This window comes from Pantherophis guttatus, chromosome 1 (assembly GCF_059756535.1).
Source record: "Pantherophis guttatus breed Tessera chromosome 1, ASM5975653v1, whole genome shotgun sequence".
NCBI classification, from domain to species: Eukaryota; Metazoa; Chordata; class Lepidosauria; order Squamata; family Colubridae; genus Pantherophis; species Pantherophis guttatus.
In genome coordinates this window covers 243,381,240-243,405,000 of record NC_142063.1, presented here as the reverse complement: position 1 = coordinate 243,405,000, position 23,761 = coordinate 243,381,240, and the positions used below count along the sequence as shown (strand labels likewise).

General features: G+C 36.7%; 1 long non-coding RNA gene across 1 annotated transcript in view; it reads right to left on the bottom strand.

The window, feature by feature from the left end:
- LOC117660807 (uncharacterized) overlaps positions 1-23,412 on the bottom strand; it is a 48,787-nt gene extending 25,375 nt beyond the window's left edge. Inside the window, exons 1-2 of the long non-coding RNA XR_004589809.2 lie at positions 23,281-23,412; positions 18,057-18,191 (exon numbers count right to left, since the gene is read on the bottom strand). This is a non-coding gene — a long non-coding RNA (uncharacterized LOC117660807). The remainder of the gene's footprint in view (positions 1-18,056; positions 18,192-23,280) is intronic.
- Between the last annotated feature and the right edge of the window lie 349 nt (positions 23,413-23,761).

Here is a 23,761-nt window from a genome sequence, read left to right as displayed (position 1 = left end):
TAAGGCTGCACAAATCATCTGATGAGAACCTGATGAGAAGTCAAACTATTGTCAGCAAATCAAAGTTTTGTTGTGCTTCTTCTGCCCTGAAGATCTGACTCTCCAGTCAAGTAAGCCCTTAGTTTATATGAAGAGCATCTCAGCAAAAGATTTGCAGAAACCTACTTTATCTCTTTGGATATCACATAATGACATTCCAATTATAGTGGCCTATGGTAATGCTGCTTATTGTATAATGTCTAAAAATTTCTATACAGACTGGAATAAAAAAAACCACTTATTAGTTCATAGAAAGTCCATAGTTTTCTTTGAAGTTTTCTTGTGCCATTGCCAATCCAAAAGCTAGAACTCAAGATGTTTCCTGACTATATAACTGAAGTCCTTTTGTTTGCTTTGACTATTATGTATATCTAGAGGACTGAAGAATACACAACATCTAGTTATTTTGTGCTTGCTAATTCTATGCAGGAATAAAGAAAAAGTTGAAGGAGAGTTGGAGGAAAGTTGAAGGAGAAAGCTCTTATGATTATGTGGTTGTTACTGATTCAATGTGCATACAAAAGAAAAGAAGAATTTATTCTTTTTTCAAGCACTTTGTCATCTATGTAAGTTCTAGCACATTCATTATTCTTTTCCCATAGCCTGAAGGAATAAAGCTGGGGTGGCTGACTTCATTTGGGAAAAGTAACTTCAGCCAAGCAGAAATGCTTCCCATCCCCACTACCTCAAGCCTCAATTCAGCTCATGCTTTTTCTCTAAAAATTTACAGGCCCAGAAATGTGAGAGGAGATGGGCCCATTGATTCATTCATTTCTCTACTTGCTCAGTTTACTAAAAGCATCCACTCAGGTGTTCCAGTTATGTGGCTAATTGAGTCACACTCTAGCATTTCCAGGAACATAAGTTACAGTTATCACAGACAGAACACAATACATAGAAAAAGCCACAGAATTACTACATCCCTATACAACGCCCCTATACATACGGACATGATGGCTCAGTGGCTAAGATATTGAGCTTGTCGATCGAAAGGTTGGCAGTTCAGCAGTTTGAATCCCTAGTGCTGTGTAATGGGGTTAGCTCCAGTTACTTGTTCCAGCTTCCTGCCAACATAGCAGTTCGAAAGCACATAAAAAATCAAGTAGAAAAATAGGGACCACATTTGGTGGGAAGATAACAGCGTTCTGTGCACCTTTGGCATTTAGTCATGCTAGCCACATGACCACAGAGACATCTTCAGAAAGTGCTGACTCTTCAGCTTTGAAAAGGAGATGAGCACCGCCCCCTAGAGTTGGGAACGACTAGCACATATGTGCAAGGGGAACCTTTATACAACACCAGTTCAGTACAGAAACTAGACACTCGATCAACAACCTAACACACACACACACACACAAAAAAAAAAAGATCAAATCACAAAAGAAGAACAGTGGCAACTAAAAAGCAGTAGGCCTATCTTCAATGGATGCCCAAAAATAGACAAGCCCAACATATCTCTTTGCTCAATTGTATTAAACAGACAACATAGCCAAAAAAGTTACAAAAAGAGAGGAGCAAATATTCCATCAACTCCCTAATACAATGCCTCTAGTAAATAGGAGGAGGAGGAGGAAGAGAAAGAGGAAGAGGAGGAAATTATATTTTCAGTCAATGTCACAACACTTTTTTATTCATAGATCTGGAATTAGGAAAAGAATCCATGATAATAGTACTGTACAACACATCCAACCTAGCCAAACACATCAAGAGAAAAACATCCACAATCATACCTGAAAGGAAACAAAGATACCAGAATACATCACTTTCAGCAACCAATACCCAGGTAAGCAGAGATCGACAAAATAAACAAATAAGCAAAAAACAATATCATAGTCAAGAGCTACCAAGGACAAAACCATACCCCACCAATACTGGCAAGGTAAACTACTGTGTATAAACAGTGAGCAAAGCCACATTCACTAGTGCTGATGGCATAACCTAGTTGGGTAATGAAAGATCTGTAAGCCAACAAACAAGCTCAGAGAGCACCGAGACCTCCACAATTCAACCCTCAGCTACACATATTTTCTTCGATTAATGTTTTATGCTTCTGAAATTGCTCTTTTGTACTCCTGTGTCTGTGATGCTTTAATTTGGGCTGCATAGCCTAAATGACCCTTTCCAAAAATATGATTCTTTAAAAAATATAATTGGGAGATTCTTTTTTCACAAGTGATGGCTATATTGTAAAAAGGCTGTACGGTTTCATTAATCTAGTTTGAAGAAAATTATTCCAGCAAGTGTCTACAGTACAGGTTAATCTGAAAATCATTTACAGTTTATACTGAATGACCATTAGTCTTTCAGGGCTGTTGTATTTCATGCTTGTGTTTACCAGATGTAATCCTTAATCTATAAATTATTGAGCTCAGTAATCAGTGGAGCTCTTTAATGGTCATTACCTTCAATTTTATAATTGCCCTCACTCTCTATCCAAAATACAATCACCTGTGAACTAACAGATTATACCAGCTATTTCTCAGCCATTATTCGCACTGAATTTCTAGCAGAGAATTCTCATCTGGGGTTAACACTGCTGGAGACATATAAAACTGCCCAGTTGTTTCATTCAATTAACTGAATATGAAAATAGCCTTTTTTAATATATTTGAATAATTCAAGAAGCTGTGATTTGTTCAGCTTAACAGGTGCCAAAAAAGAGAGCACTGCATGTTTTCCATTAATAATTTCATCATGTGAATAAGGTGAATAAGTGAAGAGGAACTAAAAAAGGTTGCCGCTGCCCAAATGCAATCAACAGAGATAATGTTGAGATCATAAGAAGAGGTAGTTCCACAGTGGTGCAGTGGCCTAGAGGTGGAGCTCTCACCTCAAAATCAGGAGGTTGTGAATTTGATCCTAGGTAGAGGCAGATATTTCTCTCTCTGACCACAATGAGAATTTATCTGCTGAATAAAATTCTGCATTGGCAACAGGAAGGGCATCCGGCCAGTAAACACTCAGGTCCATTCAGTTGCTTAGATTCCACCCCGCAAAGGATTATGGGGTCATTAAAAGAAGATAGGAAGAGATAGTTCCACTATATACATACCTATATACATATTGTGGTCATCACAATACAAGGAGGATTCTGAGGAATTGGAAAGAATGCAGAGAGTACTGAAGAAGATGTGGAGAGGCTTGGAACTTATAAAGAATTGTTAAAGAACCGGAGAATACTAAGGGGAGACAATAATAGCATTCTTTTTTTGGACTTCTGCCTGACGTCGTTGCAAGATCAGACATGGAGAGCAGGTCTCTGCACTCCCATGCTGAGTTCTCCCCATTGGTGGGCTCCAAAAGAAGCTAAAGCCACCTTGGAGGGACCATGAAGCAAAGAGGGATGCCCTGCAAGGTCTTGGAGAGTCACAGCTCTCCTGCCTGACCCGGGGCTTACTTTCCCTCTTGCCATGATGAGAAGAGACAGCCTAAGATGACTGCTACGAAGCTGGGACAGCCGACAACCATCTAAACTTTGAGCTGGAGTGGACTTTGGTGAACAGTGTGGAACTGGGTGAGAGGATTTTTTTTTTAACCCAAAAGTTAACCTCAAAAGAGAAATCTAGGATTTACTCAGTACTATCTGTTAAAGCGGCAATCAAACACTTTGAGAAAACTACCAGACTGCAAGGAAAGGATTAAAGAGAGAAAAAAAAATCTTTAAAAATGCAGGAAATTGGACTCTCAATTTGGGAAGACATAACATTGGGAAGACAATTTAAAATGCTGGAATTATGGATTTAAAAAATTAACACTGTTTCTATAATTGAATTACAATTTAAAATAATTAAAACCAGATTTCTGGTAACAATATTGAAAATTAACCTGAGAGTGCCACCTGCTGATGAAAGGAAAATATACAAGCCTGGGAATACCCATTTAAAGGACTGTGAAAATATTGATTGAACTATATATATTTACCCTTTGACCAATGGAGATTTAAATGTGAGAACAAGGAAGACAGTTAATTAAAGTGACCCCTGAATGTTATATGACTGAATCTATAAAGGTGACTTAAAGAGGCTTGGATAACTCTCTGGACTATGTAAATGGAACTGACCAACTTCTTATGGAACATAAAGAACTGTGATTAGTGTATACTTTGAAGAGTAACGTCAGGTTTGAACAAATGGTTCTTGGGCTATTGGCCAAAAGTGGAATTTATTAAAACAAGATAAGATGCAACATAAGGATGAAATGAGTGGAACTTTGAATGAGATGGACTGGATGTTTTAAAGCATAAAGGATATTATACAGTAAGAACATACGGTGATTATGGAATTAATGGATGGCATAGATCAAAAATTGGAAAATATTATACAAAGGACAATGAGTAATGATCAAGATGCCCAGGAAAGGAAAGAACTAGCAGAAGGAATAGAGGGAAAAACAGAATTGATGAATCAATGAAAAGAAGATAACAAGGTGTCATCAATAAAAATACCGTATATACTCGAGTATAAGCCTACCCGAATATAAGCTGAGGCACTTAATTTTACCACAAAAAACTGGGAAAACTTATTGACTCAAGTATAAGCCTAGGGTGGGAAATGCAGCAGCTACTAGTAAATTTCAAAATAAAAATAGATACCAATAAAATTACATTAATTGAGGCATCAGTAGGTTAAATGTTTTTGAATATTTATTTCAAAGAAAAACAGTAAACTAGCTCTGTAAGTGGAAAAGAGGGTCAACAAAAACAATATGGTATCAACAATAACTTTAAGAGTACAACCTTTAAAACCTTTAAAATAATTCAATAACAATTTAATCTGATACATTGGGTTAAGTGATATAGGGCTTAATTTCAGGCAAGTTCAAGCCTCTGTTAAGAGATACCTGCATTCTCACTCTCCCTTCCTTTTTCTTTTTTTTTCTCTTTCTTTCTTTCTCTCTCTCTCTCTCTCTCTCTCTCTCTCTTTCTCTCTCTTTCTTTCTCCCTCCCTTTCTCCTTTCTCCCTTTCTGTGAAGAACCCCAGAAGGTCTTTGATAGGAGGAAGAAAAGCCAGACGTTTTGAAACGTTTTGTAGCTTAGCCTGAGCAAGGATAGCTAGTGAGGCAGTTACAATAAGCTCTCAACTCAAGCTCAGTGTACGTGGGGATCCCCAAACAGTGAGGATGAAGTGTGAGTAAAAGAGTTTACCTTTCCCTTCCTCTCCACCCTCTCTCTTTCTTTCTCCCTCCCTTTCTCCTTCTCATCTGGCATTCTTAGAGCCCCACTATTGATTAGCTTAGCCTGAGTAAGGATAGCTAGCAGCCAGCCTACTACAAAAAGCTCTCAACTCAAGCTCAGTGCACGCGGGGATCTCCCTAAACAGTGAGGATTTCTTTGTTACTTTCTCCCTTGAAGCCCCCCCCCCCCCCCCCCGCAGCCCGTTTTTGATTCCAAGGGACTGCAAGGAGTCTTGGTAGGCACCCATTCCTCATGGGGGGAATGCTAGGCAACACCCCCCCCCCAAGCCTCCCTGCAGCCCCTGGAAGCCAGAATGGGTTGGAGGAAAAAAGGCATTTTTTCCTCACTCGAGTATAAGCTGAAGGGGGGGCTTTTTTCAGCATGAAAAATGTGCTGAAAAACTCGGCTTATACTCGAGTATATACGGTAATAATGTTTGATGAATCAAACCAGGGGGAAAACATTCTAAGAGATCTGAAAAAGAGAATGGGAGGAGCAGGAAGATACTTTGGGAAGGGAGGCAGCGGTCCAGGCTGATAATTTCAAAGCTAGACAGTGGAAGAGGGTAGGGATGGGAGAAACACTTAGATTGACTAGGCAGGATGTAGTCACAGATACAGAAAGAGATAAAGATTTAAGAGAAGAATATGGGAGGCAAGTTAAAAGAAGAATAAGAATATTGATGCAGGCAAGAGATGATGGATAGAAGGCGGATAGGAAAAAGAAGAAAGAAAAATCTTTTTATTCCTTTTTTTTTTTTTAATTTGATTTATATGCCGCCCTTCTCCGGAGACTCAGGGCGGCTTACAATGTGCTCAGCAATAGTCTTCATCCTTTTGTATATTTATACAAAGTCAGCTTATTGCCTCCACAACTGGGTCCTCAATTTACCTACCTTAGAAAGGATGGAACGCTGAGTCAACCTTGAGCCTTGGCAGGATTCGAACCTGCAGTAATTGCAGGCAGCTGGTCTTAATAACCAGCTTAATAACAGGGTGCCTTAGACCACTGTACTACCAAGGCTCTTTTTTATAATGGTGGCATGAGGAGAAATTAGAACAGAGATAGGCATGTGTTCTGTAAGAGATTGAGGGATTATTTGTACATATATCTTTATATGATAAAACAAAAGTAATAATAAAATGGGAAAATTAGAGACTGAATGATGGTATTATTAAGTAGGCTTAAATAACATTATGATTGGTAAACACTGAGCAACTAAATAATGAAAAGAACATATTTTAATCTAAGCATGTGTATTAATACTAGAACCATATAGATTGGATGAAAGCAAAGAATATGAATAGAGTTATTTTGTATGTTTAAATAATATTGTGATCAGCATTAGAATAGTATATTGAAACATTGAATAATGAAACAATGAAGGATAGTGTTTTAATATAAATAGATTTGAAGAGGGAAATATGGGAAATATGAATAAGAACTAAGTATTAAAAAGAGGGAAATTAGAGATTGAATAATGGTATTATTGTGTATGTTTAAGTAATATGATTTGCAGTGGAATAATAAAGTGAAATAATGAGTAATAAAATGATGAAAGAACATATTTTAATATAAACAGGTGTATTAATAGTGGAATCATATTGATTGGACGATTGCAAAGAATATGAATAGAATTAATTTGTATGTTTAAATAATATTGTGATTGTTATTAGAATTATATATTTAAATATTGAACAATGAAATAATGAAGGATAGTATTGTAATACAAAGGGAACATCTTTTAATATAATGGTGAAATGAATAAAAGTTAGAATAAAGACAGAAATAAGAGAAAGAGGGAATATTAGCATACACATTTTCATAGTGATTTGATGCTTTTGTTGAGTCAGTTTTTGGCCACAATAAGCTTTCTCTCTAAATTATCATCCATATAATTTTACCATGTAGTTTGAGCACTCATTCAGAGAAGGCTAAAACAAATGTTGGTTAGTTTAAAAGCAGCATATAGCTCAGATGTACCCAATTTCATTATATTCATATATAATGGAATCTGAACAGATGAGTTCCTGTTTAAGAAGAGTTCTGTCCTTTATATCCTATCCCCTACAGATTTGTGGGTGAGATTTTCATTACTACTCAGTACTATTCATCTCTATCAATGAAACTCGCAGTCCTATTTAATTTTAGATGAAGTGTTGTTAGTTCTAAGGCATCCAGTCTTCAAAATAAATGTCTGTGCTAGACATTATCATTTTTACAGATACTTCCATTTAGCACTTTAGATTATACATTGACTACAAATGCCATGGACATAGTTGATTCTTATTAATTAGGAATTACTGGATTTGTTTTAAAGAAATGGCAAAATATCCCACTGGACGCCCTCAGCCTAGTGATAGTGAATATACTGCTTTAATATTGCATTAAGAATATTAAGAAAATATGTTTGGGGGAAACTCTATGAACATAATTTTTGCCTCTCTTCCCAGGACAAATTTCCCAAGCGTCCTCCCTCTTTCAGTGCCTGGAGGCTGTTAGGGATTGGATGGGAAGCAATGGGTTGAACTAAACTCTGGCAAGACCGAGTGGCTCTGGGTTTGGGGTTCATTGGCTCAGGGAGAATTGCCATCTTTGGTCTTGGATGGGGTGGCACTACCCCAAACAGACCCTGTGTGTAATCTGGGAGTTCTCCTGGACTCACGATTCCTGCTCAAAGAGCAGGTGATAATCGCAGCCAGGAGGCCCTTCACGCAACTGCGAGTTGTGCACCAGTTATGCCGTTTCCTGGACTGGCAATCCCTACTCACAGTCATTCCTTAGTCACTTCCTGTCTTGACTATTGCAACACGCTCTACATTGGGCTGCCCTTGAAGAGCATCCAGAAACTCCAGTTGGTGCAAAATACAGCAGTCCGCATGGTTTTGTGCAAACCCCGGTGTGCACTTATATAATCTCTCCTGTGGGAGCTCCATTGGCTGCCGATTTGCTTCCAGGTGCAATTCAAGGTGCTGGTTGTCACCTTTAAAGCCCTTCATGGCTTGGGACCAGGTTATCTGAGGGACTGTCTCTTGCCGGTCACATCTACCCGACCCATTAGAGTGTGGAGGCAGGGAATGCTGTGGGTCCCATCCCCGAGGGAGATATATCTGGTGGGACCCAGAAGAAGGGCCTTCTCTGTGGTGGCTCCCCTCTCTCTGGAACATCATTCCCCCAGAGGTTAGCACAACCCCCACCCTAATTCTCTTCCAGAAGGTGCTGAAGACCTGGTTCTGCCAGTGGCCTGGGGAACCCAGAGCGGGATGGAGCCCATTAAATGGTTCATGTGATTGGCTGTCACTGGGACGGAGGTGGGGGTCAGGGGTGATTTTATTAATTTATTTGATTTTTTATAGTTTTACTGGTTTTTTAAATGTGGTTTTTTTATATTTTGTAAGCCGCCTTGAGTCGCCATGGGCAAAAAGGTGGCAATATAAATCTAATAAATAATAAACAAACAAACAAACAAACAAGAACAAATGTATCAGGCCAGTCCTCAAGTTCAAATATTTTGGACTTAGATCTAGAAAAGAAAATAGTCTTATCAATACTTCTTTTGCCTCCTTTATGTCTTATCCTTTAAGGAAGGAGAGGGCAATAAAGGGCCAAGAGAACAATGGAAGAAAGAGAAGAGCCACAATATACATGTGTCTTCTTTATGACATGTTGCCTATGATCTAACTATTTGTGTATAGGATATATACAGTAGTTAGAACAGAACAGAACAGAATAGAAATCTTTATTGGCCAAGTGTCATTGGACACACAAGGAATTTGTTTTGGTGCATACTCTCTTGGTGTACATAAAAGAAAAGATATATTTGTCAAAAATCATAAGGTACAACACTTAATGATAGTCATAGGGAAACAGTCAACATAAATCTTAAGGATACCAGCAACAAGGTTACAGTCATACAGTCATAAATGGGAGGAGATGGGTGATAAGAAAGATGAGAAGATTAATAGTAATAGTAATAGACCAACAACACCTGCATTTTGCTGTAATAGCCAGAAAACTGTTAGCCATCACTATCTCATTATAAACTCTTGCATATTATGCTTTTCACTTCTACCAGCAATCTAGACTTTTCCTATCTTTTCTACATTTCTGGACAGATTCTTTATCTAGACAGCAACTGCCAATCTAATGAAAATAGAACCGATTACTTTTATAAATAATTTGTATAATGCATTGCTTGCATGTTGTAAAATATTCACCTGTGACTTTTGCGAAGTATAGGTATGATGAATAAGCAATATAATGCAGAACAGTGCCTTTTAAATTTAGTACATAGTGAATTAGTCCACCTGCTTGTGAATGTTTTTGTCCCTTGAAAATACTTCATTAAAAGACATGTTCTATGTCCTTCATGATAAATGTTCTTTCACTTCTTACATGTTATGAGTGATAAAAAGCCCAGAGTAAATCAGTTCATGTTCATAAAATTTAGGAGCCCACTTTAGTTTCATTTATAGGCTAACAGTTCACATCTCATTTGCTTTGGAAAAATCAAAACATACGGAGGTGACAAGCTAACAGTGAGTAATCAGTTGCAGCCTTAGAATCTATCTAAGTGTTTGGACCGTCATTTCCAACACATTTTGATGGAATACTTAATGAATTAATTTTTAATTTTGCTCATATGCACATCAATCATGTTTACTCTTTCTAAACTAGCCACATGAACTATTGCCCCAAATTACAAAAAATAGTAGTGGGTCAAGCCAACATTCAAACAGTGCTTTAGAAAATGAGTCAAAACAGATATCCGTTATAGACCAATTGGACAAGATGTGGGTAGATTTCCCATTTTCAAACAATGGCATTGATGGTTATTTGCAAAGTCATTTATTACAGCATGGCATAACTTGGCTAGTTTCGGGAAAATATTTTCAGCTCTAGAAGTAATGAGCTTCTGTGTAAATGCTATTTACCAAAATGATGATGTGCAAACAAATCTGTCTATCTATCTATCTATCTATCTATCTATCTATCTATCTATCTATCTATCTATCTATCCCTTCTGGGATAGCTAAAGGATATAATAGTTAGATTGTTAAGAACAATTACTTACAACCAAGAAATCCCAAAAGGGTTTGGCCAGCTGTATTATTTTAATCTAGTCACATATTTCTTACTCACATTTCATATCTGTTGCAAAAATAAAGTTGTAGATCACATTATGACATGACTACTTTGGAAAAAACTATAAGAAGCTACAAAAACAGTTTGGATATATTATGTACCAAAGTATTAGTACAAAGTTGTATTATCAAATAGTAAAGACATTTCCTTCAAAAGTAATAGGGATTCTAGCTATGAAGCCTTGAAATTATATATAAAAAATCTTGCTTTTAGATTATTTTATCCAATTATAATAATGTAATTTGCAATAACAATTTTCAACAAATCATATATACATGGCTTGTATGACTGCAAGTACTAAGTTAGCATAATGATGAGATATGGTATATAGATATGATACTGGTCAGTTTGACTCTTTTTACATATTACATGCTTGGCAGCACCATATAGTATACAACATTTTACAAGCCATTAGCTATTTAAAGAACCTATGAAATAATCAGGATATCTTTGTAAAAAAGCAGCCCATGGCTTATGAAGGATCAGTGACATTTGTACGTAAAAACAGATTTTTTTTCTGGTATTTAAACAGAGATTGATATTTCCTTACCCCTATTCACAAGAAGATGTCACATTGAGTTACACATTCTGTTATTCAAATATGGCTTTTAAACATATTTATATATAGTTAGCTTAGCTGGAGAACCCAACCCATTTCAGCATAGTCAGTAAAACAAATCATGGCTTAGGAAATGTGTGAACTAAACTGAAATTTACATTAGATGATCAGAATCTCCTCCTCCTTTTCTCTTCTTTTGTTTTTTTTTTTCCTTCCTCTTCCTTCCTCATCTGGAATGTGGTATTTAGAATGATTAACTGCTTTCTTTGTATTGGAAGTTTCAAAATAAAATACAAATATAAAATGCTGTTCTTTCAAACAGGTAGAATATTTAGTGATATTTGCTTTAGGAACCACTTTAAACAAAAACAATAATACTGACTGATATTTGTCCTCCTCTGCCCAGGACAAAAATTAAAATTATTTGAAGACAATTCTACAAACAGTTTTGAAAAGCGTTTTCCACACATGAATTTGTAAATGCAAAAACATACATAACTCTACAGTATTCCAGTATTTGAGAGGCTGCCACAAAGAAGAGGGGGTCAAATTATTCTCCAAAGCACCAGAGGACAGAACAAGAAACAATGGTTGGAAACTAATCAAGGACAGAAGCAATCTGGAATTAAGGAGAAACTTCCTAACTGTGAGGACAATTAACCAGTGGAACAGCTTGCCTCCAGAAATCATGGGTGATCCTCATTAGATGTTTTTAAGAAGAGTCTAGACAGGTACTTATCTGAAATGGTGTAGGTTCTCCTGCTTGAGCAGGGGGCTGGACTAGAAGACCTCCAAGGTCCTTTGCAGCTCATTCTATTCTATTCTAAGGAGCTTTAAGGCGAACTGAATAATCAGTTGTGCAAATTTTACCAGGTATGCTTATTTGATTATGTTTTTAAAAACCTGCACAATTCTGTTATTTATAGCCTATTTAAAAGTCAGAAGCAATCTTTCTTTAACCCAGGTGTTGAAATTTCTTTACATGCAAAATGTTCCATTACTATTTTTTTCTCTCACTCTCTTTTCTTCTCCCCTCTCCCCTCTCCCTCTTTTCCCCTTTCGTTTTCTAGAAGTGATTAGTGATTGCCCCTCCTCCTTCCTAGTGCTGAGAAAGTATGACTGGCCCAAGGTCACCCAGCTGGCTTTGGGCTTAATGTGGAACTAGAACTCATATTCTCCCACTTTCTACCCTGATGTCTTTACTGCTACACCAAACTGGCTTGCATTACTATACATTCTGAACTAAAAATGTTAAAATATGTAAAAAAGAGAGAGAGAGAGAGAGAGAGAGAGAGCAGTGGATCTGCTCTAATCTTTCCTTAATTAGATGCAGATAACAATATAATGCTTCCCCGTCTCATTAGCAGCCTTCCATTTGAATAACTGCCATTTAAATAACAAACATATAATCAAGCAGGTGTTTATTTTCTTAATACTGCTAGTAAAAAGCCATACAACCAAAGGACAACCCTCACACTTTGAACATTTAACATCTTAAATTATTCCTCTGTGTGCTTCTATAGTTTGTGCTAATCATCTTGTTCACTCCCCGACTTCTCTCTGTATTATGTCTGCCAAGAACTATACCAGTAAAAGTGATAGGACATTTCCTCCTGCACATCCAGAATGGCACTTCATAGTTTCAACCAAAAGAACTGGCAATGGTAGAAATTAGCAGACTTCTGTCTGCAAATTCTGATACCTCTTATTTATGGCTCAGCAGTTAAAAACACTTGTCAGGCTGAAAAGCTGACAGCCCAGTTTGAGACCTGAGTGCTGCACAATGGGGTGAGCTCCCATTACTTGCCCCAGCTCCTGCCCACCTAGCGGTTTGAAAGCATGCAAATGCGAGTAGATAAATACCTGCCGCTTTGGTGGGAAAGTAACAAAGCTCTTCTGTGCATCTTTGACGTATAGCCATGCTGGCCACATGGCCACAGAAAATGTCTTTGGACAATGCTGGCTCCCTCAGTTAAGAAATGGAGATGAGTACCATGCCCTAGAGTCGGACATGACTGGACAGGGAAATCTTTACCTTTTTATTGTTTATGCAGAGGGGTAACAGTTTAATGTAAAAATGCACTCAGTGCACTCAGAATATGGAAAGTTGCTTTAGAAAGGAATGGAAATATTTCTGGGTAAGATGCTTTTTTTCTTAAAACATATCTGATTGATAGGGAAAATACAAAGCAGCTGTGAATGATTTTCCAAATGTTACCATTCTGTTCTCCAGTTGCTCTCTATCGATTGTGCATTCTAACTGTATTGTTACAGCTATCTTTGACAGTGCTCCTAATGAAAGGGCCTTTCTTAAAGAAGCTGAGCATGTCACTTTCTGGAAATTAATTTGAAAAACTTTGTGATAGCTCCTCATTCACCTTTTTCGGGGTGGGGGGGGCGCGGGAGGGTGGCTTTAGAAGTTGTGATGAAAGATGCAGTGCTAATGAGAAGCTCAAACCAGTCCTCTGACTTGCCAAACAACAACTGTCAAAACCCACTCATATCATTGTAAATAACTCTTAGGTGTGCAGGACTGAAGAAACTACCTTGCCTTGATTTCATCAGCACTGTATAAACACTCCTTGAAATGTTTCAATGAAAGTATGCATTGGTCATCTCATCCTCTTGCTATTAATCTGGGGGGGGGAATTACATTTATAGCACTTGGTGCTTTTAACAGATGAGGAACAAAGGAAATCATTACAAAGCAATGATCAAATGTGTGAGAGAAAGAGAAAGCATATGTGCGTGCAGTGTGTGCGTGCATGAGAGAGAGAGAGATTTGAATGCGGGAGAGAGAATTTAGAAGAAATGAGTAAAACTATTAATCATGAGGCACCTTTTAGGCTTTATCCTGTAACCTAAGAAAATGTCCTGTCTTTTTTTTTTTTTTAATTAGCAAAAAGCAAATTGAATGGCTTTCTTTATTAATTCCAACCCAAGTTTTGTAATATGGAAATATTTTTTCCATCCACAAAAGCTTTACTTATAGAATACTGGCTACCTACTGAACATTTAAAGTTATATCGTCTTTGTGGCTAATTTGAAATACCAGTTCCACTTTCTTCCAGATTTAAAGTCCTAAGAAAAACAGAAACAGCATGGTGAGGAAATTCAGATCCAGACAGTCCTAATCACAGAACTCCCTCCTGCTGTTTTCAAAGTAAGTCTGAACATAAGAAGTCCAAATTAAATGAAAATCTGTTTTAATGCTAATTCACCACTCTGGCCCTGAACATGCAAAATTAATTGGACTAAGCTATGCAGATTTTGAACTATGGAAATTTTATGGAGTAAAGTTTTATTTCTCACTACTTCTAATTTATTCTTCCACGCTGGCTTTTCTGCTTAAATGCTACTAAGGCAGTTCACATAAATAAATAAAACAAGAAACTATAACATCTTGATTTTGTTCAAAACAAAACAAAAAATTAAAGTAATTTAAGAGGCTAGTTTTAAAGATAGTAAGTAATATTGCTACATTTTAAAAAGTTTGCAGACTCATTTTAAATATTATTAATTTGTTTCTTTTTTTTTCATAGATGCACTAAAGAGCCCCCAGATGTAAGATTCCAAATTGCTCAGGTGTACACCACATGGAGAAGAGTAAAAAAAGTTTCAGAGAATAGAACTTTGGCTATTTCTAACAATCATTTTCTTTTTTATTAATATAGATGGCTTCCCAGTAACTTTTTTTCCCCCCACTAGAGTAAAATTATATTACAGAGAAAAATCACTGACCTTTTTCATAAGGCCACCACTACAAGATTCATAGTTTATGAATCTTGCGCACCTTTCACCGTGCCCTCAAAACGTTTTTATTCCAACAAGCCGGACTGGCCTAATTTTTTAACTTTTTAATTTTAAAATTTTAAAATGGGGTTTTTATTCGAATAGCTGGGCCAAATTATTTAATATGCTTTTAAATCGTTTTAAATTTTATATTTGTGTGCTTTTACTTTTGGCTGTACACCACCCTGAGTCCTTTGGGAGAAGGGCGGTATATAAATTGGAATAATAAATAAATAAATAAATTTATTCAAGCTTTAATACCCAGTCTTGTGGGGAGAAATTCAGTTCTAGACAACCCATGTTGGGCCTATCTGATTGTCTTTCTTCCAGTATTTTCTTACTCCCGAAGATCCCCCAACTGCAGGTAGTTTTCGACTTACGACTACAATTGAGCCCCGAATTTATGTTGCTAAGTGAGAAATTGGTTAAGTGAGTTTTGCCCCATTTTATGACTTTTCCTGCCACATTTGTTAAGTGAATCACTGCAGTTATTAAGTTAGTCACATGGTTGTTAACTGAATCTGGCTTCTCCATTGATTTTGTTTGACAAAAGTTTGCAAAAGGGGATCACGTGACCCTGGGACACTGCAACTGTCATAAATATGATCCAATTGTCAAGCATCTGAATGTAAATCATGTAACCATGAGGATGCTGTAACGGTCATAAGTGTGAAAAATGGTCACAAGTCACTTCTTTCAGTGCCGTTGTAACTTTGAACAGTCACTAAATGAAGTGCTGAAATCAAGGATTACCTGTATTTATAAGGAGTCATAAACTCCTTAAAGGGCATTTTAAAATCCTATATATTGTTTGTTTTGGGGTCATGCATAGTTACATATAGTTCCTGAATTCAAAGACCTGTCCCGTCATCATCGTCCCCACCAGAAAAAAAAGAAAAGAAAAAGAAAAAGAAAAGAAAAAAGGGGGGAAAAGAAAAGAAAAGAAAAAAAGAAAAAGAAAAGAAAAGGGACTCAGCCTTCAGCTCTTACCTAATTCACTTTCAAAAAGCCTATTTCCAAGAATTCAAATAACGGAGTGGCTCTAAAGGGCAATTTTTATCTTCCTTCCTAGGACATTAATAAGAAAAAGATTTGAACAAGCAAGAATATTTTTACGTCTGATTAGAAAAACAATAACCATACAAGATATATAGATAATACCAAAGGAACAAGAATTTGCTACCAGAAACTTCTCTCTGAAGTTTGCTTCTGAGATTCTATACAACATTCTGAATCCTCTTCTTAAAGAGACAATGTATTTCAAAAGCAGGGTTGATTTAATAAATCCATTCTCATTCCTTCCTTACAAAAGCACCCACAACAATGGCGGTTTCTGTAAAAGTTCTCTGTACAAAGTTTCTCTTATTCTCTTCCTGGCCACTGGCTGGATCTCACCTCCTTAAAGAGACCTCCTATATCCTGAGGTGTTTGAATCAACCCAATTCTTTCAGTCTTCATTGACACCCCATTCCCCAATTCACTGGATTATTTCTTTGTCAGGTCAAACTTTTGTTTGCTTACTTATCTTATTCCAAGTGTAGGAGTAGAAAAACAGAAAAGTACAAATACAAACATCATGGCAAAGAAATAGGAAAAAGAAATTATAAACAAAAGTAAAGAAACTAAAACAGAAAAAATAAAAAACACAATCTCCTATCAAGTGTTAAGCAAAATATAAAATGTACAGGTTTACAGGAAAATGTGACTTATAAAGTCTTACAATATCAGGAAATCCATGCCAAAGTGAAACATATCACTTTACCATTAATAGAAAACATAGATTCTTCAAAAATCTATAAAATTACCCAGGTCCTGAATCCAGTCATAAATATCATAAATCTCAAAATAATTGTTTAGGTGCTTCCCCACACCTGATATACCCAAAGTTCCTGATTTTGTGTGTGTGTGTGTGTGTGTGTGTGTGTGTGTGTGTGTGATTAACTTAAAAATATATAAACAGAAAAATAAGAAACAGTAGGGGCTATGAGTTAAAATTAATTTCATAAATATTGGGGCCATGTACTGTATAGAATAACAAAATAAGATCTATGGTAAAATTTTGCATAGTCTAATATACTAGAAATAGAAAGGATATTAAACAATAACACAGATATATGGATATAGCCTTTATCTTAATAAACCAAGTCTTAAATTGTTTAGACTAAAAAAAGAGAGCAGAAGGAGAAAAGTAATGTTGTATTGTTTATATTTCTTCTACTCCTCTATATATTAGGTAAATTGCCTAGCATTTTAAATGCTAGAAATGCAAATGTAGCAACTTGTATCTTACTGTAGAATCTTTATCTAACAGAAATATCAAACATAAAAATGACCTGAATGGCTGAGGGTTTTGATTAATATCAAGTGTACAGTAGTGGCATGCGTTACAGTAGGGTACGTTACAGTATGTGAATTAATTCTGATTGTTTCAAAATGTCATCCCCCCCCACCCACACATACACACACACATTCAGTCACGTGATCACAATCTGGGTTCTTGGCAGCCTGCTTGTACGTAAGACTACTTGCCAAGTATCCCTCGATCATGGGATGGAAATATCTACAGACCCCTCACAACCTGGACATAAATTGTTTCAACTTCTACCCTCAAAAAGACACTATAGAGCACTGCACACAGAACAACTAGATACAAGGACAGTTTTTTCACTCTGCTTAACAACTAATTCCCACAACACTGTCAAATAATTTACTAAGGCTGTATTACTATTATTCTTCTCTTCCTTACTAGTATCTATCTCTTCCCATTTATTACTATAACCATGTGCTTGTATCTTTCAATTTATATTGTTTTTACTTGTTTCCTAGTACGATTTGATAGCTTATTAGTAACCTTGACTATTACTAAGTGTTGTATCTTTTTATTCTTGAAGAATGTATTTTATTCTCCTTATGTATACTGAGAGCAAAGACAAATTACTTGTGTGTCCAATCACACTTGGCCAATAAAGAATTCTATATCTGCTGGCTTTCCTAGAAAATCATTGAAAACCCATCAGGTAAAATTGCAAACTGCTACTGCCTGCTGATAGGACTCCATTTTGTCTCTGGTGACAGGATGAAAGACAACCCTGCTGTTTCATTCCTGCTTAGATCTCACCAACTGAAACTCAAGCATGCAAAGAACTCCAAGCCATTCCACAGGCACAGAGACTGACTCTGTTTAATGACCCCCTGAGATCAACAATCACAAGGGGGAATGTTGGGATCACAATAATTGAGCGAAACAGTCGTATGGGTATCTTGCTCAACAACCACTTTGCTCAATGACAAAGACTCTGTCCCAAGTGAGGATTATCTATATATGACAGCTCTGAGGATTTAACCTACCTGCAGCTTTTTCCTTCTGCCCTGTAATCATAGCCATTCTTATCCCATGGTTGAGTTTGGAATGCATCTGCTTTCATTTTACACAGTGTTTTCTGCTCTATGTAGAACCAGCTTGAACTTCACCAGCTTCAGTTGCTGCACATATATAAAGAGAGTGGGGACAAATAACGTTTTTCTCTGCCATCTTTGGCACCAGATAAGTGTCAAATATGGATCTCCTATCATGTAAAGCAGGGGTGTCAAACTCATGTCATAATGGCAGCATCACAGGACGTAATGGAACTTTCCCCTCTTTGCTAAACCAGGTGTGGGCATGGCCAGGATGTGATACATCCGGCCTGTGGGCTGGGAGTTTGACAGCCCTGATGTAAAGCAATAGAAAAAAAATTGACATTATCGTAGAATGAGTTAGGTATTTCAAAAAGTAGTTCCTCTCCTCTCCTCTCCTCTCTTTTCTTTTCCATACATATAATTTGGCCTGCCCTTTGGATTTCTATAATAAGGATTTTAGTTAACTGAATTCTTGCCTTCTTATTTTAACTGAACATTTTAAGATTATACAAACACAGCACAACAAACACACACAAGAATCAGGTAAATAATAAATATACAGAGAATATTACAATAAATATAAATATTACAGAGAGTAATATTTTTCCCCTATGTACATAGCCTACTTCCATGTTTTCTTCACTTCGTTTTTTTTAATGACAGCATCTTTAACTGATACATCCATAACTAAAAATCCAATGATATGCATTTTTATATCTCAATATATTTAATGGAATTTACTCCCAAATATTGTTTGTTTAGAAAGCCACCTTATTAACAAATTACACAGTATTTAAATTGGAAATAAATCTTCCTTTGAAGAAAGAAATAATATTGAATATTCAGTTAGTCAAGAGCCTTGGTGGTGCAGCGGACTAACGTGCTGTTAAGTAGCACTTAGCTGCCAGCTGCCTGCAATTTGGCAGTTCAAATCTCACCAGGCTCAAGGTTGACTCAGCCTTCCATCCTTCCGAGGTAGGTAAAATGAGGACCCGGATTGTGGGGGCAATAAGCTGACTTTGTATAAAAAAGAACACTGCTTAGGTGTAGGGCCGAAAGCCCTACTAAGCAGGTATATACAAAAGTATGAAGGCTATTGCTTAACGCATTGTAAGCCGCCCTGAGTCTCCGGAGAAGGGCGGCATATAAATCAAACCAATAAATAAACAATAAATAAATAGTTAGTTACAAAAATATCTGCCCAGTAATTAAGAAAACCTAGAATTTTCCTAAGGGAAATAGCAAAGTATATAATTATTTATGACTGAATAGCTGAATATTATAAGTATTATAGATATGTCTCCCAACTTTTAGAGTAAACTGAATGTGTCTAGTCCACTTTCTACATGGTAACTCTGCAGAAAAAGTTTAATGTCTCTCTGCAGTCACTTCTCCAGGCTAATCATACCAACTCTTCATCTTTTTTTGTTTGTTTTTTTCAGACAGTTTATCATCTTTGTTGTTTCCTCTGGGCATGCTCTGATTTATCAATGTTGTTTCTAAACTGCAGTGTCCAGTATGAGATATGACATTCTCTCTAATATGACCAGTGCAGAAGAGACTTTTCATTTGGTGATGAAAAGACTGAAAGACAGATGGTAGTAACCCTATCTACAAAAGGTATTCCATAGGTAGAATGGCTCAGAGTTATCTAATATAACTTGTTGGAGTAGGGCTTTAAAGTTTAGTTTAAAGTTGAAGTAAGTCCTTTTGGTAAGCGGGCTCCAGGTTATTGGTTCTATGGGTTGAATCTATAATTTAGCAAGTAAGTGGTTGATCACCTGATATTATGGTATTTTTATTATTATTATTTTTTACAGAAAATAAATTTTATCACGCATGGATAATTTCCTAATATTGTTATGCCTTTCAAAAAAGCATAGCCTCAGAATTACAGTGAGATACAATCAGCTCAGGCGCAACCAAAACATCCTTCCCTCTCTACCTTCCCATATGTTTTAAAGAGTGAAAATAAAACAGGAATGATTCTATTTAGTTCAGCCTGTAGCTCCCATGTTATGAGAATTTAAAGATGCAACTCAGGGAGTCCCCACATCTTTACCAAGCCCTGGAGGTCAAGGTAATCTAGTATGCTGTTCAACACAATCTGGACCACTCAGACTGAGCGCTCTCTCCTGGTGTCACTGTACTAATTTAATGCCTATTGCTGACTCTGATCCAAAGGGAAGAACAATCAGAAAGCTATTGCCACCGGGGTGACCCAGAACAGGTCTGCCTGAATTACTGTCTGAGTTCAAATGATGGTGAACTGCAGTCTGGCTGACAGTGAGAACTAAACTTGAATGGAATTTCCTCTCCGCCATTCAAAATTCTCCCATGAAAGTTTGGCGCTTAAAGAATGTTTTCTAAAGAATCTCCAGTAACGCTATCATTTACTTATGTAAATATTCTTATTACATCTAAATGAGCATGAAATTCTGAATAGTTTGAAATAAAGTTTGCTGGGAAATGATGAGCTGAAATGAGACCAACAAAATACAAAGTGGGCTATTTAATGAGGCACAGCAAACAGTGGAAACCTTTGTTGAACAAATCCAAGTCCAATATAAAAGCTTTTCTTTAAATGTCAGTATGTTCTCCCTGATTCATCAGCTTCTCTGATTTGAAGTTGTGATAGAAACCCCAACATTTTTTTTTAAATTTAATGTATTGTGGGCAACAATTTTAAATCACCCATTCTTCATCTAATCTGCTGGGAATTCCTGACTGAGCAGAACTAAGAAAATAATTCATTACTAATAAAATATTTAGAAGTATCTGCTTCAACTGAAAAAAAATCTGTCATATTTCAGATACACAAAAGAAGATGATTATGTAAGAATCTATATACAAATGTTGTGTATATGTGTGTGTGCATGCATGCAGGCACACTCATGTACATGCATATGCTCTACATACTTTTCTAAAATTTTATTTATAAATTACTTTTTGTTACTTGTTTTCATACATTTTAATTGTCAGAATAATGAAAGGAAAAAAAGAATGGAATAACAGTTTAGGATTGCAGAGATAATCATTTTCTCCCAAGCAATGGCAATTGACTAAATTAATCATTATGTCACGACTAGAGTTAAACAAGTACCATTCTTCATCAAATGGCATGATAGGCAAAAAGTAGATCCAAGACATACTAGTTATTTTCTAGGTGATGTACTGTACAGACTTTCTGATTCCTATGTTTCTAACAGTAGCCACAATTAAATGTTTTCTTTATAGGTTGTAGAAGAGTCTGAAAGTAAAATGAGAAGCATATTTTGAATTTGAGATCTCAAAGTTGTAAACTTTGTGACCCTTGTCACTAATTTCATGGACTAAGCATGATTCTATAAAATTTTCAAAAAAGTGCTCCCTTCACTAAATTCTCAAATGATGCATCCCCTTGTTTAGATCAGCTTTGCAGAGGAATAAGAACTGTTGGGTTAAAAAAGAAAAATCTTGTTCCTTTCTTGTATTTTATTGTGCAATTCCAATAATCAGAGCAGCCTCTCAGATTATATGAACCACCGCATTGAGGACTGAAGAGTTGTTTCTTCATTTTAATAAGAAGAATGCATTTTTTTCTATGGTGCTGGGTATTTTACTCAGCTTATTATTAATGTGCTTAGGGCAACAATTTTTAACCTTTTACAGACCATTAGAGATTCACAGAGAACCACTGAGTAATCCATGATAACCTTCCTACATTAATGAGCCAAAATTCACTCTTTACTTCAGTCATGTTTTTCTGCAAGTACCCTCAGTTAGCTAGTGAGAGCTGCTACTTGGGCACTCCATTATTTGGAGTGGCTGCTGTCTCAACTTGGATTCCCTGGATATGACACATGATAAATATCTCCAAAATGGAGATGGAAATGAAGACTCATTTGCCTCTAGCACTTTGGCATTCAGAGATTTCTACTGAAGATCATACCTGACCAGCAGATGTATGAAATGTTATTATTGCAAGAGGTAAGTAAAATAATTCAAGTGATACAAAAATAACTTTGAATTAATTTTTAGTATAAAAGCCTTTAAGAGTGGAGAGCATAGGGAGGCATAAAATATAAATACAACTATAGTTATTCTTCATTGACTATGAAGAATATGAAGTGTGAAGTATGAATAACAATGTAAGGGATGGAGTGTTTAATTGTGTGACTATACAATAGTCCCTGACTGTAGAAAATTTCGTTTACAGTAATGTTATTCCTTAATTCTATTTATTATTTATTTTGCACATGGCGTAGAACATTATAGTGAAAAACAAAATTATTTTGAAACTTGCCGATCCTTGGTTTATGGTCTTTCCTAACCCTTTTCCTTATCTGTCTGTAGCATAATAATTTCTGATATCCAAAACTCTTTTATTATTACTGCAACATGTCAATTTGGCATGTTAGTTGACAGAAAGAGGCCATTTTAATTCATTTTCTTTATCTCCGTTAGCAAGTTTAACATTTATTCTTCAAACCCATTATCTCAAAGAAAAAAATAAGAAGAAAAATCTGTAATCCTATGTACTCATATTTTAGAGTAAGTAATGTTGAACTCAATAAACTCATCAGTACAAAAAGAAAATACCAAGAAAAATAAAAATCCTAGCTCAGTGATGGCTAGCCTTTTTGCCATCATGTGCAAGGAGCGGGGGGGGGGTCGCACACGTGCATGCCCATACCAATAATTCAATGTGCCCTGCCCTCGCGCATGCATGCGCAACCCCCACCCCTGCTCCTGGCACATGATGGCACATGAGTCTGGGGAGAGCGAAAATGGCCTTCCCCACTCCTCTGGAGGCCCGTTTGCCAGAAATGGCCTGTTTGCCAACTTCCAGTGGGACTGGAAGGCCTGTTTTTTGCTCCAGAGCCTCTCTAGGAATCTGGGAAGGGCAAAAACGGCCTTCCCCACCTCCTGAGGCCCTCTGGAGGCAGGAAACAGCCTGTTTCCCTACTTCTGATAGGCCCAGAAGGCCGAAAATCAGCTGGCACATGCCAGAGCTGAGCTCACATGCCCACCAATATGGCTACATGTGCCACCTGTGGCACGCATGCCATAGGTTCGCCATCACGGTCCTAGCATATTAAGATGGTCCGATCTGCTTTCATAATAATAATATTCAACAGAGAAAATATCAAAATCTGACTGTTGTTCTTTGGCATGAGTGTAAATTACTTACTTCTCTCCTGCTTTCAATTCCAACCCTATCTGTCCCTCTCCTTCAGCTGTTTTGGCATCAACCAGCATTCTTGCTGATCTGAAAGCAACCAGATTACAAAACCTGGGCTCTACCTACTCTACTCAATTGGGTAAGGATATAGCCTGGCCACCTTTTCAAGTACAAGCCTTTAAAATAAATATGGGGGTATTAACCAATGGGATTGTCCCCTTTCTGAACGGTGTTACAGTATGTAGTCTGTTGTACCATTTCATGTTTAAGTCTATTGAATCTCAGATATATTTTTTGCCAAAACGATTAAAGATGATAGAAAACCACTGTTATTAGTATTTACCTCTTGATTAAAGAGTGAGCTAATCAGAAGTCACCAAAAATGTTTCACTTTTCTTGATTGGCAGAGTGATTTCAAAGAAATGACATTTAGATACTTGTGACATAATTCAATTGAATTAGGTTCCTGCACCTGCTAATATGAATGTGA